The sequence below is a fragment of the Tamandua tetradactyla genome, chromosome X (genome assembly GCF_023851605.1).
Source record: "Tamandua tetradactyla isolate mTamTet1 chromosome X, mTamTet1.pri, whole genome shotgun sequence".
NCBI classification, from domain to species: domain Eukaryota; kingdom Metazoa; phylum Chordata; class Mammalia; order Pilosa; family Myrmecophagidae; genus Tamandua; species Tamandua tetradactyla.
In genome coordinates, this window is record NC_135353.1 from 83,998,457 (window position 1) to 84,014,961 (window position 16,505).

Genomic DNA, 16,505 nt, shown 5'->3' on the forward strand with positions numbered 1-16,505 from the left:
AGACTGAGAGCCTCAGTACTTCAGGGTGAAACTATCAGTGAGTCATGTTATTATCATATTCCAGATTGAAACCAGACCTATGTGAGTATCAATTTCTGAAAAAATGAATGTGTTTTTTTTGTTTTGTTTTGTTTAATTTTTTTTTGTACTAGTAGCTCTTTTCTCTGCCTATCAGAACAGAAAGGTATAATAGTAGTCAGTGGCATACTGCCACAGTGATTCTTTCCTGGGATTTGGGAGCTTATCAGACTCTCCAGGGGTACTGATAATGTACTAAAGTCCCCCAGGTGTGATTCTGATTTGCTTCCTTCTCCTCCTCCTCCTTTAAGAATCACTGTATCATCCAGAAGCATCAGCACAAATAGGCACATTTTTTAGTGTTGTGTTCTTGAATATTGAACTCCTTAATCCCCCTCCAGTATGTCACTTTTGTTATCCCCAGTAGTTATAATACCATAACTTCTGAAACCATTGTCTACCATCTATCATAGGTGTAGCTACCACCAAAGTAGTCCTGTGACTATTTGGAAGCCTACAAATTGAGGAGGTCTCCACAAGATTGGGGTCCAAATTTAGTTATATGGTTTATTTAAATAGGAACCCTTTGTATAGACTAAAACGAGAGCCAGAATTGTTGATAACCCCATGTTCTAGTTTGCTAGCTGCTGGAATGCATCACACCAGAGACGGATTGGCTTTTAATAAAAAGGGATTTATTTTGTTGGTTCTTTAGAGGAAAGGCAGCTAACTTTCCACTGAGGTTCTTTCTTACGTGGAAGGCACAGGATGGTCTCTGCTGGTCTTCTCTCCAGGCCCCTGGGTTCCAACAACTTTCCCCGGGGTGACTTCTTTCTGCATCTCCAAAGGCCTGGGCTGAGCTGCAAGTGCTGAGATGAGGAATGCTGAGCTGCTTAGGCTGTGCTACATTGCAATCTCTCATTTAAGCACCAGCCAATTAAGTCAAACATCACTCATTACAGCAGACTCGCCTCCTAGCTGACTGCAGATGTAATTGGCAACAGATGAGGTTCATGTACCATTGGCTTATGTCCACAGCAACAAGACTAGGTATGCTCACCTGGCCAAGTTGACAACTGAATCTAACTAACACACCCCACTTTTTCCCTTCAGTTTTATTCCAACATTTGTGAAGAAAATTTCCAAAGATACACCAAAGTAGGAATTTCAGAGTGAACACCTATGTATCACAACCTAGATTCTGCCATTAAAACTTTAATATTCTCCTTAATCACATATCTAGCCCAAATATTCATCCTTGTACCCATATATTGATTCATCTTGTTTGTTTTGAAACATTTCAAATTAAATTATAGCTATCAGTATACTGTTCCCTAAACACTTCAGCATGCACAGCATTAACTACCATTCAATATTTGTTTACAACTTTTCCTTTTGATGTAAAGTTTACAGAAATTATCTAAATCTTAAGTGCACACTAGCTGAGTTTTGACAAATGTTAAACCTTTATAACACAAATCCCTATTGAGATATAGAACATTTAACACCCCCTTTTTTTCTGCCCAAGTTATTACTCTTAAATTTATTTAGTCTCTGTGCTTTAAAGTACAAAGAAAAATTTTTGAAAAATATTTTCCCTACTTACAGAACAAGCAGGGATCAGTGGTTAATGGCACATCAGCAGAGTTCTCTTCGCAATAGCCTAAAGTACCCTTTGTTTCAAATTGTATATGAACGGTTTAAAACAGAAGACAACATTACTAGACTTCATAGTTTATCCTGACAACAGTGGTATGCCATTTGTTTAAAAATATCAACTATCATAGTCTACCTTTAGGAAATAAAAAATAAATTTCCTCTCACTATTGATCTTTTTTTTGTATTTTTAAAAATGTTTTTATTTTAAACAACAAACATACAAACATTCTTGACATAGAAATATTCTTGACATGGTTACAATCACTGGCTCACAATATCATTACACAGTTGTGTATTCATCACCATGATCATTTTTTTGAACATTTGCATCTCTTCAGCAAAAGAGATAAAAAAGAAAAAACTCATATGTGCCATTCACTATTGATCTTGAGTGTTGATTATTTTAATGCCTTTATGCCTGGTAAATATGGCTTATTTGGTTAGTTTCTTAAGTGATTTAGCATATTTTATTTTGTACCAGTATATTTCAAATATGGTATAAGTTTGAAGTTATTTGCTTGCATTTGTCAGGACTAACATATAAATGAGTATCTAATAAAATAAATTCTAGCTTCAAAAGGAGAAGCTGTGACAAAAGTAAATTGATATTTCCGTAATAAAAAGACAAAGCAAACATGCAGTCATTTGCATATAGTTCCTGAAGTATTGCATACTGGCTTTGTCAGTGCTAGTAAGTCCATTTCAAGGATGTCACCCTTAGTCCATTAGCTTGGGTAATGAACCCTATAAAGCACATTTATAACCTGTGGCACTGCCAGGATATGGATTCTAATTTTCATCCTTTTATCTAGGCACATTGAAAGAAGGTCAATGGAAAGTTCTATATGATTCATTGTCCCAACACATATCAAATGGCAGAGACCTGATAATGTCCATATGTAAGTGTTATACTTATTTGGAAACAGCACTTGAAAGAAATCTTTCTATGATCGTCCTTTGAAGTGAAGTGGAAACAGGCACTAAAAGATGCTCTCCCCCACCCCCTTTTATTTTTCTGTTTTAAAACACTATCAGACATGTGATTACATAGCTGTTCTTAAACAAAAGAGAAAGCAACACAACAGAAAAATATTGTCTGTGAATGCTATAACAAGATATTTAATCAGCTTTTCTCCTTTACTTAGAACACTTAAGAAAAAAAACAGGTATTAAACAAAAAGGAAAGCCTAAGTCTCTAAATATTAGGAAAGCTAATAATTATTCTATAAAAATTATTCTGACTTTACATTACTTATTTTTTTTTTATTTTTTAAACATGGCAACATACAAACACGAACATTCTTACCATATGATCATTCCATTCTTGGTATATAAACAAAAACTCACATTATCATCACATAATTGTATATTCATCACCATGATCACCTCTCAGAACATTTGCATCAATCCAGAAAAAGAAATAAAAAAAGGAAAGAAAGAAATTCATACATACCTTCCCCCTACCCTTCCCCCTCACTGATCACCAGCATTTCAATCTACTAAATTTATTTTAACATTTGTTCCCCCTATTATTTATTTTTAATCCATATGTTTTACTCATCTGTTGATAAGGTAGATAAAAGAAGCATCAGACACAAGGTTTTCACAATCATACAGTCACATTGTAGAAGCTATATCATTATACAATCATCTTCGAGAAACATGGCTACTGGAACACAGCTCTGCATTTTCAGGCAGTTCCCTCCAGCCTCTCCATTACACCTTAACTAAAAAGGTGATTTCTATATAATGCATAAGAATAACCTTCAGGATAACTTCTTGACTCTGTTTGGAATCTCTCAGCCATTGACACTTTATTTTCTCTCATTTCACTCTTCTCCCTTTTGGTCAAGAAGGTTTTCTCAATCCCTTGATGCTCAGTCCCAGCTCATGCTCGGATTTCTGCCCCATATTGCCAGGAAGGTTCACACTCCTGGAAGTCATGTCCCACATTGTGAGGGGGAGGGTGGTGAGTTTGCTTGTCATGTTGGCAGAGAGAGAGAGGCCACATCTGAGCAACAAAAGGTTCTCTGGGGGTGACTCATGTCTAATTTTAAGTAGGCTTAACCTATCCTTTGCAGGGTTAAGTTTCATATGAACAAACTCCAAGACTGAGGGCTTAGCTGATTGCTTTGGTTGTCCCCACTGCTTGTTAATGATAGTGAAATAAATATTTATGTAATATTCAATGCTTATTTTATAGTTTAAAAGACTTCAAAACAGCAACAAGAATATGTATTCTGTAATTAATTGTCAGTTTTGTGTTGGAAAATGTTAAATTTTAGGCAATTTTAAAATCTTGTCTTCATAAGAACTTGGTTTTAGATCCAAGATTGGTAGCTGATTATGTTTCTTTTTCACAATTATTTAATCATTAATGTGAATGTTTGTTTTTGCTGTGTTTTTCTTCTTTATAGATGTAAAGTAACAATAGGTAAGTTTGGTCAGAGAATAATCTCTAAACATTTCATTTTGGAGGACAGTTACTTTTCTGAGAACCCATGCTCAAATGTGCAATAGAGGTAATGCATTCCTCCTCCAACTATAGAATACAGTGGAAGATGAAACTTGGGAAAACTTAGCTGTGGGATTTTGTCAGTGTTTCCATATGATACAAAAGTCTGTTCTTCAAGTGAGGTACAAATGCGTATTAATCCAAAGATATATTTAATATCTTACCACTGTTTTCTCAGAGAATTTGGATCTTTGGGAAGCCTAACATGATTTCGAATCTTTGTTTCAGCTAGGGTTTGTCTGCAAGTCACACATCCTTCTTTCATGAACCAAGAAAATATTGAAGCAGAATTTTATTTGATTTTGAGAGGTGATACTTTTATCCTTACTTAAATCTTTGAAGCATGGTTTCTAGTGGTTATATAACTAAAACAGAATTATCCATGGACTCTGAATTGCTGTTTTGTTCATTACAACAGATCTCCAGGACAGTCCTGATTAAGAGAAATCTATATTAAAAATTCCAAAGCGATGTGGGCGAGGGGGTGGGGCAATGTGAAGTTGCATTCCAGACCATCATGGCCTGGTGGCGACGTGCGCATGTGCACTAGTGCGCCCTTCCACCTTGGTGTCTGCGCTGTCGGTCACCCACTGGCATTGGAGGCGACTTCCCCTCAGGAAGTACGGTCTCCCGCCTCCTCATCCCCCACCACCTGCTTGATGGGGAAGGTAGCGGTGGTGGCAGCGGTTGTCCCTGCCCCCACCTCCACCCCAGCTCGCTTCCCGACCAGCTGTGTTGGCAGGGAGGGAGACAGTAGTTAGTAGAGGCCCGCCCCTGCCTCAGAGAAAATTCCTTTGTGAAGTATGTGGAATAGTACTACAGTTTGTATCACAAAGAATTTCACATGAGGTGAATGGGAGTGGAGTATTGGATGAAAATAGATTTCTTAATCTCTGCATCATTATTTTTGACTCCCCAAATGTGGCACACTCTCACTATGTGAAGAAGGTTCCTGCTAAAAAAACTGGAGCACTTAATGGTCGAATATGATCAAATTATTCCACCAAGTTCTCAGCCTGATAAAGTTTGTCCCTTGTGGACAAGCAAATGGAGCATTCAAAGAAAACATATAGCTCTTTTCAAGAGGAACTTGAAGATAATATCAAGGTGCAGAAAACGAGAGGCTTAGAGCCAAAAACTTGGTTCAGAAAGATGAGAGACAACTATTTCAAAACCTGTGGGTACAAAGAAGAGGTTAACTCATGACCCAGATATAGAATGTTTGAGCAAAGACTCTTATCTGAAATTGCCCAGTTACTGATGTTCATACAATATTTCATAAGCAGTGGAAAACCAGTTACCTCAGTGACTCCTGGCTTATGACAGCAGACTGAGCAGACTGAGACTGGCCTCTCTGAGCTACTTTCAGTTCCCCAGGGACAACTCAGAAAAAACAGTACTCCTGAAGGTTAGTGTAAAATCTGGACTTTACAAGCACCTCTCCTTAGAAAACAGTACAAGTTCCCATCAAGCCACTCATAAACAGACACATCAGAAGAGAAAAAGGCACCAGGAAGACAGAGAAAAACCAAAGGAAGAGCAGCCCAAGCATAAGAGGAGAAAAAACTGGGAGGAAATGGATTTAGACAAAAACAAGACAGAAAACAGAGATGGAAATAGTCAGTGTTGGTACAAAAGCTTAGGAATAGAAAGGAGAAAAAAACCTGAGATGTAGCCTTTAAGAAAGGAATGTAAGCATAGAAAAGAGAAAAAGGAATAAGGCCAAGAAAGGACAGAGGAGGAAATGCTTTGGGACCAGTCTATCCTTGGATTTTTTTTTAACTTTTTTTTTTATTATATAGTAAAGCATATATATAAAGCAAAGAAATAAAAAAGTGATCGTTTCAAAGCACTCTTCAACAGGTAGTTACTGGACAGATCCCAGAGTTTGTCATGGGCTACCATATGATCCTCTCATATTTTTCTTTCTAGCTGATCCAGAATATAGGAGGCTAGAGGGCTTACATATTTTTTTTATCATCACAATCGACTTTTTTCCTTCTTTTTTTTTGTGAAAAATAATATATATAGAAAAAAACTATACATTTCAAAGCACAGCACCACAATTAGTTGTAGAACATATTTCAGAGTTTGGTATGAGTCATAATTTCACAATTTTAGGTTTTTACTTCTAACTTTTCTAAAATACTGGAGATTAAAAGAGATATCAATTTAATGATTCAGCATTCATATTTATTTGTTAAATCCTTTCTCTGTTTAACTCTACCATCACCTTTGATATTTCCATTTCTCTGTTTAGGGGTGTTTGGGCTATAGCAATTCTAAATTTTTGATATTGGAAGGGTCTGTTACTGATATGGGGTAGGGAGATGGAACTATCTGATGTTCTGGAGAGGCTGGGCTGGGTTTCAGGACTTATCTGGACTGGGGATCCATCTGGAGATTGTAGGTTTCTGGAAAGTTACTCTAGTGCCTGGAACCCTTCTAGAATCTTATATATTGCCCTAGGTGTTCTTCAGGATTCATTTCAATGGTCCTAGTTGGGGGTTGGCAGGTTATGATAGGTAGCAAGGTCTACCAGAAGCTTGCATAAGAGCAACCTCCAGAGTAGCCTCTTGACTCTATTTGAACTCTCTCTGCCACTGGTACTTTATTAATTACAGTTCTTTTCCCCATTTTGCTCAGGATGTCATTGTTGATCCCCTTTCCCCATTTTGCTCAGGATGTCATTGTTGATCCCATGGTGCCTGGATTCATCCCTGGGACTCATCTCCCACATCGCCAGGAAGACTTTCACCCCTGTATGTCATGTCCCATGTAGGGGGGGAGGGCAATGATTTCACTTGCAGAGCTGGGCTTAGAGAGATTGAGGCCACATCTGAGCAACAAAAGAGGTCCTCCAGAAGTAACTTTTAGGCATGCCTATAAAAAGTCTAAGCTTCTCTGCTACCTACATAAGCCTCACAAGAGTAAGCCTCCTGATTGAAGGCATGGCCTACTGATTTGGGTGTCCCTAAAGTTTGACACAGTATCAGGGGATTCCTTGATGGTAAGGTTTAATACTTACATTTTTCTCTCCCTTCCCTCAGGGACTTTGCCAATACTTTTTGATTATCTGTTTAATATATTCTAAGATGTATCCAGGCACTACATTGTGCTATAAAGGATTAAAAGCCCCCATTCTTATTCTCAGCTCCCTGTGTTTCAGTTGTTCAACTGAGCTGTGCAGACAGTTTGAGGTAGATTATGTGCTACAGAAAATTTAGGTTCTGGACAAAATAAAGTTTTCTTCCTTTGGTCTCAAAGAGTAGGTGCAACTTGAAAATATAGGCAATGTCTTCCTTAAGCCTGTGTCCTGAATTACCTTAATCCTGACCTGATTGGCCTTATTCTTATCCCTAATGTCCAGGTTATACATATATAAAACAGCCTCTCAAATACAGAAATAATAATTACCACTCCAGACTAAATGTGTCTGCTGTAAGAGCTTACAATCTAGGCCCCTGTTTTCTTATAAGCATTTTCTAAAGGATGTCATACAATAATTGTTCTTTCATTTCTGGCTTATTTTACCTTACCAAATGTCCCACAGGTTCATTCATATCATTGCCTGCCTCATGACTTTGTTACTTTTTATAGCAGCACAATATTTGATCATATACATATACCATCCCTTGCCAATCTACTTCTCAGTCAGTGCATCTTTCAGCCACCTCCAGTCATTAAGCATTATGTATAATGCCCAAAGCCCATGGTCCATCAACACTCTAATTTTAGACAATTTCATTGTTCCCAAGAGAAAGATAACCATTACACACACCCTCACCAAAGAAGTCTTTTCCTTTCCCCCATTATTTACCCCTGCTGTTGCTGTGGTATTGCTGATGTGTTCCCGTTGAACATAACCCATAGCATGCAATAGCAGTTCTCCCCCATACCCTGGATTTAAACACTCTTTGAACATGAATCATACCTTTGAAATAGTTCTTGCAGCAACTCATTTACATTTCTAGTGTTAATCAGTGGGACACATAGGTCTATACAGCCTCTTTCAGTCATGTTCACCTTCAATATGGTAATATTACTTATAGACCCACTAGTGAACCACCTTCACTTCTATCTATTCCCTTACATTTGAGTTCAACCTCATTAGCTAACCATTCACCCATCTGTAGTTTCTATGTATCTCTAAATCCCCTATATTCTGTCTTAAAAGACCCAGATTTTACCTTTGCCATGGTCATGAAAGTGGAGTCATACAATATCAATCCTTTTGTGTCTGGCTTATTTCACTCAGCATTATGTCCTTAAGGCTTCTCCATCTTGTCACGTGCTTCAAGACATCATTTTTGCCTTACTGATGCATAAAATTCCATCATATGTATATAACATTTTGTTAATCCTCTCATCTGTTGATGGACATTTGGGTTGTTTCCATCTTTTGGAGATTGTGAATAATGCTGCTTTGAACATTTATGTGCAAATGTCTGTTTATGCCACTGCTTTCAGCTCTGCTAGGTATATACCACATAGTGCTATAGCTGGGTCATAGGGTAACGCAATACTTAGCTTCCTAAGGAACTGCCAGTCTTCCATAGTGGCTGTACCATTATGCATTCCCATGGGCAGTGCATAAGTGTCCCAAGTCCTACACATCCTCTCCAGCATTTATGGTTTCCTTTGTAATAACAACCTTTAAGGTGTGAGGTGGTGTCTCATTGTAGACGTGATCTGCATTTCCCTTATAGCTAATAGAAATAAGCATCTCTTCATGTGCTTTTGATCCATCTATATTTGCTCTTCAGAAAAATGCCTATTCATATGTTTAGCCCATTTTATAATTGGGTTATTTGTTCCTTTGTTGTTGAGTTGTATGATTTCTTTATGTATACAGGATATCAAATCTTTGTCTGATGTGTGATTTCCAAATATTTTCTCCCATTGAGCTGGCTCCCTCTTCACCTTTTTGACAAAGTCTTTTGAGGTGCAGAAGCATTTGATTTTGTGGAGTTCCCATTTATCTATTTTTTCTTTTATTGCTTATGCTCTGGGTGTAAAGTTTAGGAAACTATCTCCTAATACTGGGTCTTGAAGATGATTCCCTACATTTTCTTCTAGAAACTCTATGGTGCTAGTTCTTATATTTAGGTGTTTCATACACTTTAAGTTAATTTTTGTATAGGGTGTAAGGTTAGGGTCCTCTTTCATTCTTTTGGCTATTAATATCCAGTTCTCCCATGCTCATTTATTGAAGACTATTTTGTCCCAGTTCAGTGGATTTGGTTGCCTTGTAAAAAATTAGCTGACCATAAATTTGATGATCTATTTCTGCACTCTCAGTTTGATTCCATTGATCAATACTTCTATCTTTGTGCCAGTAGCATGCTGTTTTGACCACTGTGGCTATAAAATAAATTTGAAAGTCAGGAGGTGTTAATCCTCCCACTTTGTTCTTCCTTTTTAGAATGCTCTTAGCTATTTGGAGTCTCTTTTCCTTCCAGTTGAATTTGATAACTAGCTTTTCCAAGTCTTCAAATTAGTCTGTTGGAATTTTTATTGGTACTGCGTTGAATTTGTAGATCAATTTGGGTAGAATTGACCTTTTAACTACATTTAACCTTCCTACCCATGAGCAAGGAATGCCTTTCCACCTATTTAGATCTTTGATTTCTTTTATCAATATTATGTAGTTTCTGTGTACAAGTCCTTTACATCCCTAGTTAAGTTCATTCATAAGTACTTGATTCTTTTAGTTGCTATTTTGAATGGATATTTTTCCTGAACTGATTCCTCAGTTAGGTCATTGCTTGTGTATAGAAACCTTACTGATTTTTTCACATTAACTTTATATCCTGCCACCTTCCTGAATATATTAGCTCAAGTAGCTTTGTTGTATATTTCTCAGGAGTTTTCAAGTATAGTATCATGCCATCTGCAAATAATGAATGTTTTACTTCTTCCTTTCCAATTTAGATGCCTTTTATTTCTTTTTTTTTTTTTAATTTTTTTTTTAATTAATTAAAAAAAGAATTAACAAAACAATTAGAAATCATTCCAATCTACATGTACAATCAGTAATTCTTAATAACATCACATAGTTGCATATTCATCATTTCTTAGTACATTTGCATCGATTTAGAAAAAGAAATAAAAGACAACAGAATAAGAATTAAAACAATAATAGAAAGAAAAAAAACAAAAAAAACAAAAACAAAAAACCTATACCTCACATGCAGCTTCATTCAGTGTTTTAACATAATTGCATTACAATTGGGTAGTATTGTGCTGTCCATTTCTGAGTTTTTATATCCAGTCCCGTTGTACAGTCTGTATCCCTTCATCTCCAATTATCCCTTCTCTTTTTTTTTTTTTTTTTTAATTAACGGAAAAAAAGAAATTAACCCAACATTTAGAGATCATACCATTCTACACATGCAATCATTAATTCTTAACATCATCACATAGCTGCATGATCATCATTTCTTAGTACATTTGCATTGGTTTAGAAGAACTAGCAACATAACCGAAAAAGATATAGAATGTTAATATAGAGAAAAAAATAAAAGTAATAATAGTAAAATCAAAACAAAACAACACAAAACAAAACAAAAACCTATAGCTCAGATGCAGCTTCATTCAGTGTTTTAACATGATTACTTTACAATTAGGTATTATTGTGCTGTCCATTTTTGAGTTTTTGTATCTAGTCCTGTTGCACAGTCTGTATCCCTTCAGCTTCAATTACCCATTGTCTTACCCTGTTTCTAACTCCTGCTGAACTCTGTTACCAATGACATATTTCAAGTTTATTCTCGAATGTCCGTTCACATCAGTGGGACCATACAGTATTTGTCCTTTAGTTTTTGGCTGGATTCACTCAGCATAATATTCTCTAGGTCCTTCCATGTTATTACATGGTTCATAAGTTTATCTTGTCTTAAAGCTGCATAATATTCCATCGTATGTATATACCACAGTTTGTTTAGCCACTCTTCTGTTGATGGTGATTTTGGCTGTTTCCATCTCTTTGCAATTGTAAATAATGCTGCTATAAACATTGGTGTGCAAATGTCCGTTTGTGTCTTTGCCCTTAAGTCCTTTGAGTAGATACCTAGCAATGGTATTGCTGGGTCGTATGGCAATTCTATATTCAGCTTTTTGAGGAACCGCCAAACTGCCTTCCACAGTGGTTGCACCCTTTGACATTCCCACCAACAGTGGATAAGTGTGCCTCTTTCTCCGCATCCTCTCCAGCACTTGTCATTTTCTGTTTTGTTGATAATGGCCATTCTGGTGGGTGTGAGATGATATCTCATTGTGGTTTTGATTTGCATTTCTCTAATGGCCAGGGACATTGAGCATCTCTTCATGTGCCTCTTGGCCATCCGTATTTCCTCTTCTGAGAGGTGTCTGTTCAAGTCTTTTTCCCATTTTGTAATTGGGTTGGCTGTCTTTTTGTTGTTGAGATGAACAATCTCTTTATAAATTCTGGATACTAGACCTTTATCTGATATATCATTTCCAAATATTGTCTCCCATTGTGAAGGCTGTCTTTCTACTTGATGAAGTTCTTTGATGCACAAAAGTGTTTAATTTTGAGGAGTTCCCATTTATTTATTTCCTTCTTCAGTGCTCTTGCTTTAGGTTTAAGGTCCATGAAACCGCCTCCAGTTGTAAGATCCATAAGATATCTCCCAACATTTTCCTCTAACTGTTTTATGGTCTTAGACCTAATGTTTAGATCTTTGATCCATTTTGAGTTAACTTTTGTATAGGGTGTGAGAGATGGGTCTTCTTTCATTCTTTTGCATATGGATATCCAGTTCTCTAGGCACCATTTATTGAAGAGACTGTTCTGTCCCAGGTGAGTTGGCTTGACTGCCTTATCAAAGATCAAATGTCCATAGATGAGAGGGTCTATATCTGAGCACTCTATTCGATTCCATTGGTCGATATATCTATCTTTATGCCAATACCATGCTGTTTTGACCACTGTGGCTTCATAATATGCCTTAAAGTCAGGCAGCGCGAGACCTCCAGCTTCGTTTTTTTTCCTCAAGATGTTTTTAGCAATTCGGGGCACCCTGCCCTTCCAGATAAATTTGCTTATTGGTTTTTCTATTTCTGAAAAATAAGTTGTTGCGATTTTGATTGGTATTGCATTGAATCTGTAAATCAATTTAGGTAGGATTGACATCTTAACTATATTTAGTCTTCCAATCCATGAACACGGTATGCCCTTCCATCTATTTAGGTCTTCTGTGATTTCTTTTAGCAGTTTTTTGTAGTTTTCTTTATATAGGTTTTTTGTCTCTTTAGTTAAATTTATTCCTAGGTATTTTATTCTTTTAGTTGCAATTGTAAATGGGATTCGTTTCTTGATTTCCCCCTCAGCTTGTTCATTACTAGTGTATAGAAATGCTACAGATTTTTGAATGTTGATCTTGTAACCTGCTACTTTGCTGTACTCATTTATTAGCTCTAGTAGTTTTGTTGTGGATTTTTCCGGGTTTTCGACGTATAGTATCATATCGTCTGCAAACAGTGATAGTTTTACTTCTTCCTTTCCAATTTTGATGCCTTGTATTTCTTTTTCTTGTCTAATTGCTCTGGCTAGAACCTCCAACACAATGTTGAATAATAGTGGTGATAGTGGACATCCTTGTCTTGTTCCTGATCTTAGGGGGAAAGTTTTCAATTTTTCCCCATTGAGGATGATATTAGCTGTGGGTTTTTCATATATTCCCTCTATCATTTTAAGAAAGTTCCCTTGTATTCCTATCTTTTGAAGTGTTTTCAACAGGAAAGGATGTTGAATCTTGTCGAATGCCTTCTCTGCATCAATTGAGATGATCATGTGATTTTTCTGCTTTGATTTGTTGATATGGTGTATTACATTAATTGATTTTCTTATGTTGAACCATCCTTGCATACCTGGGATGAATCCTACTTGGTCATGATGTATAATTCTTTTAATGTGTTGTTGGATACGATTTGCTAGAATTTTATTGAGGATTTTTGCATCTGTATTCATTAGAGAGATTGGTCTGTAGTTTTCTTTTTTTGTAATATCTTTGCCTGGTTTTGGTATGAGGGTGATGTTGGCTTCATAGAATGAATTAGGTAGTTTTCCCTCCGCTTCGATTTTTTGGAAGAGTTTGAAGAGAATTGGTACTAATTCTTTCTGGAACGTTTGGTAGAATTCACATGTGAAGCCATCTGGTCCTGGACTTTTCTTTTTAGGAAGCTTTTGAATGACTAATTCAATTTCTTTACTTGTGATTGGTTTGTTGAGGTCATCTATGTCTTCTTGAGTCAAAGTTGGTTGTTCATGTCTTTCCAGGAACCCGTCCATTTCCTCTAAATTGTTGTATTTATTAGCGTAAAGTTGTTCATAGTATCCTGTTATTACCTCCTTTATTTCTGTGAGGTCAGTAGTTATGTCTCCTCTTCCATTTCTGATCTTATTTATTTGCATCCTCTCTCTTCTTCTTTTTGTCAATCTTGCTAAGGGCCCATCAATCTTATTGATTTTCTCATAGAACCAACTTCTGGCCTTATTGATTTTCTCTATTGTTTTCATGTTTTCAATTTCATTTATTTGTGCTCTAATCTTTGTTATTTCTTTCCTTTTGCTTGCTTTGGGGTTAGCTTGCTGTTCTTTCTCCAGTTCTTCCAAATGGATAGTTAATTCCTGAATTTTTGCCTTTTCTTCTTTTCTGATATAGGCATTTAGAGCAATAAATTTCCCTCTTAGCACTGCCTTTGCTGCGTCCCACAAGTTTTGATATGTTGTGTTTTCATTTTCATTCGCCTCGAGGTATTTGCTAATTTCTCTTGCAATTTCTTCTTTGACCCAGTCGTTGTTTAGGAGTGTGTTGTTGAGCCTCCACGTATTTGTGAATTTTCTGGCACTCTGCCTACTATTGATTTCCAACATCATTCCTTTATGGTCCGAGAAAGTGTTGTGTAAGATTTCAATCTTTTTAAATTTGTTAAGACTTGCTTTGTGACCCAGCATATGGTCTATCTTTGAGAATGATCCATGAGCACTTGAGAAAAAGGTGTATCCTGCTGTTGTGGGATGTAATGTCCTATAAATGTCTATTAAGTCTAGTTCATTTATAGTAATATTCAGATTCTCTATTTCTTTGTTGATCCTCTGTCTAGATGTTCTGTCCCTTGATGAGAGTGGTGAGTTGAAGTCTCCAACTATTATGGTATATGAGTCTATTTCCCTTTTCAGTGTTTGCAGTATATTCCTCACGTATTTTGGGGCATTCTGATTCGGTGCGTAAATATTTATGATTGTTATGTCTTCTTGTTTAATTGTTCCTTTTATTAGTATATAGTGTCCTTCTTTGTCTCTTTTAACTGTTTTACATTTGAAGTCTAATTTGTTGGATATTAGTATAGCCACTCCTGCTCTTTTCTGGTTATTTGCATGAAATATCTTTTCCCAACCTTTCACTTTCAACCTATGTTTATCTTTGGGTCTAAGATGTGTTTCCTGTAGACAGCATATAGAAGGATCCTGTTTTTTAATCCATTCTGCCAATCTATGTCTTTTGATTGGGGAATTCAGTCCATTGACATTTAGTGTTATTACTGTTTGGATAATATTTTCCTCTAACATTTTGCCTTTTGTATTATATATATCATATCTGATTTTCCTTCTTTCTACACTCTTTTCCATATCTCTCTCCTCTGTCTTTTTGTATCTGACTCTAGTGCTCCCTTTAGTATTTCTTGCAGAGCTGGTCTCTTGGTCACAAATTCTTTCAGTGACTTTTTGTCTGAGAATGTTTTAATTTCTCCCTCATTTTTGAAGGATAATTTTGCTGGATATAGGAGTCTTGGTTGGCAGTTTTTCTCTTTTAGTATTTTAAATATATCATCCCACTGTCTTCTAGCTTCCATGGTTTCTGCTGAGAAATCTACACAAAGTCTTATTGGGTTTCCCTTGTATGTAATGGATTGTTTTTCTCTTGCTGCTTTCAAGATCTTCTCTTTCTCTTTGACCTCTGACATTCTAACTAGTAAGTGTCTTGGAGAGCGCCTATTTGGGTCTAATCTCTTTGGGGTGCGCTGCACTTCTTGGATCTGTAATTTTAGGTCTTTCATAAGAGTTGGGAAATTTTCAGTGAAAATTTCTTCCATTAGTTTTTCTCCTCCTTTTCCCTTCTCTTCTCCTTCTGGGACACCCACAACACGTATATTTGTGTGGTTCATATTGTCCTTGAGTTCCCTGATACCCTGTTCAAATTTTTCCATTCTTTTCCCTATAGTTTCTGTTTCTTTTTGGAATTCAGATGTTCCATCCTCCAAATCACTAATTCTATCTTCTGTCTCTTTAAATCTATCATTGTAGCTATCCATTATTTTTTCTATGTTTGCTACTTTATCCTTCACTTCCATAAGTTCTGCGATTTGTTTTTTCAGTTTTTCTATTTCTTCTTTATGTTCAGCCCATGTCCTCTTCATGTCCTCCCTCAATTTATCGATTTCATTTTTGAAGAGGTTTTCCATTTCTGTTCGTATATTCAGCATTAGTTGTCTCAGCTCTTGTGTCTCATTTGAGCTATTGGTTTGTTCCTTTGACTGAGCCATATTCTCAATCTTTTGAGCGTGGACAGTTATCTTCTGCTGCTGGCGTCTGGGCATTTATTCAGATTTCTCTTGGTGTTGGACCCAGCAAGGTTGTAATATTTTTCTGTGAAATCTCTGGGTTCTGTTTTTCTTATCCTGCCCAGTAGGTGGCGCTCGTGGCACCCGTTTGTCTGCGGGTCCCACCAGTAAAAGGTGCTGTGGGACCTTAAACTTTGGAAAACTCTCGCCGTCCTAGGGGTTCGCTAGCCGAAATGGCTTGAGCCGGCCCGGGGTCCGAACGCAGGGAGGGTTGCTGGTCGCCGCAGCCAGGGAAAGAGCCCGTCCGAATTTCCTAGTCGGCCCTGGGCAACAAGTGTGGCGGGAGGGCGCCAGCGGCAGCGGCCCGCCCGAGAGAGTGCACGTTCCCCGGGAGTCACGGGTTTGGAAGGGGCCTCCCCCACCCGTCACCGTTCTCCGCGGCCTGGGGGTTTCCGATCCAATTCTCTCAGTTGGTCCAGGGGCTGCGCGTGGTGTGGGCGCCAGCCGTCTTTGTTTCAGGGGACCGCCTCTCCAATTCTCCCAGCCGGCCCGGGAAGGGGGAAGGGAGTAACTCCGGCCGCTTGCCACCCCGCCCGGTAAGGCCCGCGCGCCTCGGCGATCTCACCCGAGCTGCTTCTCTCAGCCAGCCAGCCGTTCCAGGATGGGGTACGCTGTCTTTTTTATCTCTGTTGTGGCTTTGGGCGCTTTCTGTATCGTTTCTACT

At 37.5% G+C, this 16,505-nt stretch overlaps 1 pseudogene; it reads left to right on the forward strand.

Moving 5' to 3' along the window:
- Positions 1-328: 328 nt before the first annotated feature.
- On the forward strand, positions 329-10,151 carry LOC143672167 (lysine-rich coiled-coil protein 1-like; annotated as a pseudogene).
- The last annotated feature ends 6,354 nt before the right edge of the window (positions 10,152-16,505 follow it).